Source organism: Rhinolophus hipposideros (genome assembly GCF_964194185.1).
Source record: "Rhinolophus hipposideros genome assembly, chromosome: X".
Classification (NCBI taxonomy): domain Eukaryota; kingdom Metazoa; phylum Chordata; class Mammalia; order Chiroptera; family Rhinolophidae; genus Rhinolophus; species Rhinolophus hipposideros.
Window position 1 is genome coordinate 33,382,576 of NC_138046.1, and position 3,129 is coordinate 33,385,704.

Consider the following 3,129-nt stretch of genomic DNA (forward strand, 5'->3'; position numbering starts at 1 on the left):
CTCATATCTAGAATGATACCTGGCATAGAGTAGTTCCTCAAGCTATATCAGGCCATGCCTTCATCTAAAACCCTGCAATGGCTTCTCACTTTGTGGAGGCAAGCGCAGCAAGCTGTTGGAGTCCAGAGGTGGGCTCCAAACTTGGGGAAGGGTAGATTAGAGCTAGTTCCACCAGGACTTCAGTCTTAAAGGACAACCATGAGTTGGCTAGGTGAAGCAGTGGAAGAAAGGCATTCTAACCAGGCATATCATCACGTGCCAGCTCATGGAAGTGAAACAAAACAGCATGCAGTTGGGGAATGGCAGTTAATGACTTGTGGCTGCAATGTAGCTGCTAACATCTGTTGAATGTTTTTTGTATTCCTCCTGTGTTAAATGCGTTACGTAGATGATCACGTTTAATCATAGTACAACCCTAGGGATAAGAAGACTGAGGACAGAGATGTTACGTTGCCCAAGGTCTCAAAACTGGTAAGTGGTGGAGATGTGAGTGGGTGTTGATAAGGGGATGGATGAAGCCTGACAGAGAGTTGAGGCTCTAGAGAGGTAGTCAGGGCCCAGATAAAATCCCTGTGTATTAGTTTGCTCTGGCCACAGTAACAAAATACCGTAGATTGGGTAGCTTACACAGCAGAAATTAATTTTCTCACAGTTATGGAAGCTGGAAGTCTGTAATGAAGCTGTTGGCAGGTTTAGTTTCTTCTGAGGTCTCTCCTCTTGGTTTGCAGATGACTCTTCTTCCTGTGTCCTCACATGGTGTCATGTGGGGTGTCATGCAGGGTCTCTGGTCCTGCTCCTCACATAGGAACGCAGGATATGATGAGGCCAAAAAGGAACACCTACAGAGCTGTAGATAAGGGAGTTGTACCACTATAGTCTTACTGGCGACTGGGTTGGAGACACAGGAGGCAGGAGCCACACGATCCGCAACCCGCCGTCCACTTGTCTCTGCCAGCCAACCTCACTTGCTAGCTTCCATCCGCCTCTCTGCAATCCAAAGTCCACACTCCACCATGCCACTCCGCTATACCACACCACTACACCACCCTTTGCTAGCTTAGCCAAGGCAGTTATATCAGTGGCTAATGGCTACCCAGTAACAGTCGATGGCCAACTAGTCACAGCTGATGACCATCTACTACCTGAGCCAGCATCTTTCCATGTGAGGCCGAGAGCCTGGAAACTGCTCTCTGGGGCTCTGTCTGCACAAATGGTCTTCCCTTTTGGTGTGTCTTTTAAAGATATCAGTCATATTGGACTGGGGTACACCCTAACAGCCTCATTTTACTTTAATTACTTCTTCAAAGGCCCTATCTCCAAATACAATCACATTGTGAGGTACTGGGAGTACTGAATTTTGGGGGAACACAATTCAGTCTATAAAACCTTGCAAAGCACATTAAATAATTTGGCCTCTATCATGTAAGTTGGTGTTTCCCAAACCTGGTGGTGAATCAGAATCGCCTGAAGAACATTTTGAAACTACTCATTCCTGGATACTCCCCACTCTGGTGGTTCACAGTCAATAAATCTGGGCTATGTTTTAGGAAAATGTAAAGCTCCCTTATGCTCTCCAACTGATTCTGGTGCCACAAGGTTTGAGAACCACTTCTCAAAGCAACAGAACCATCAAAAGAGTTTTAAGTAGAATAGTAAAATGATCACAGTTGGATGTTAGAAAAATCACCTTGGTATAGTAATGTAGAGAATGGATGGGGGGTGGTAGTGGTGGTGGTGAGATGACTTAGGAGATGGATGCAGGAAATGAGGAAGTTCACAGCACAGGCAGTGTGAATGGAGTGCAAAGGCATGATTTTATGAGCTGTGAAGAGGGATTATTTATGAGTGGATGAAGGAGGAATCTGGGGATGAGTGATGTCTTCCCACCTAAGACAGGTCCTTATAAAAACAGTTTCCAGAAGCCTTATGGAATTTGCATTTACACCTTATTAATTATTCCTAGCTGCAAGGGAGAGTGGAAAGTGCATTCTTTCATGTGGGTACATTACCACACAGAATAAAGCAGGGTTCTATAAGGATGGAAAGGAGGATGAATTTTGGGTAGACAACTAATTGTCTTTGCCACTATAATATTCATGCATTGGAAAACTAAATATCATGATATTTTTCCCAAATGAATCTAAATATAGATCTTGTGAAATTTCAATAAAAATTGCAGCAAAGGTTTTAATGGAATTTGACAAATTAATTCTAAAATTCATATGGAAGAACAAATAGCCAAGAATAGCAAAGACAATTTTGACGAAGAGGACTTGCCCTTCTAGATATCAAGACCTATTATGTAATTTAGTAATTTAGGCAATGTGATGTGGTCCACACAGGCAAACAGGCCAATGAAACAGAAAATAATGATTGAAATAGACCCACGCGTTTCCATATGGATACTGATAGATGACCAAGGTGGCTTTACAAACTAGTGAGGAAAGAATGGATGGGCCAGTCAAGAAATGGTTTTGTGTCTATCTGGGCTATGTTTGGGGGTAAAATATGTTTTTCTACTTGATAGCTTACAAAAATCAAATCCAGGTTGATTACAGGTATAAGGCAATCTTTTGTAATTTTTAAAGAAAATATAATTGAATATAATTTCATTATGGAATAGAAAAAGATTTCTCAGACTAGTGGTTTTCATGCATTCTTCTTTTTTTATTAAAATTTATTGGGGTGACAATGGTCAACAAATCTATCTAGGTTTGAAGGGTACAATTCTATAATACATCATCTATATATTGCATTGTGTGTTCACCACCCAGAGTCAGTTCTCTTTCATCACCATATATTTGACCCCCTTTACCCTCTTCTACCTTCCTCCCTCCCCCCTTACCCTCTGGTAACCACTAAACTATTGTCTGTGTCTATGAGTTTTTGTTTCTTTATTTGTTTGTCTTGTTCCTTTGTTCCCTTCAGTTTTATATCCCACATATAAGTGGTCATATGCTTCTCGACTTCTGTCTCGCTTATTTTGCTTAGCATAATAAATTCAAGTTCCATCTATGTTGTCACAAATGGCATTATTTCATCTTTTCTTATGGCTGAGTGGTATTCCATTGTGTATATATATCACATCTTTATCCAATCATCTATGAAAGGACACCTTGGTTGTTTCCA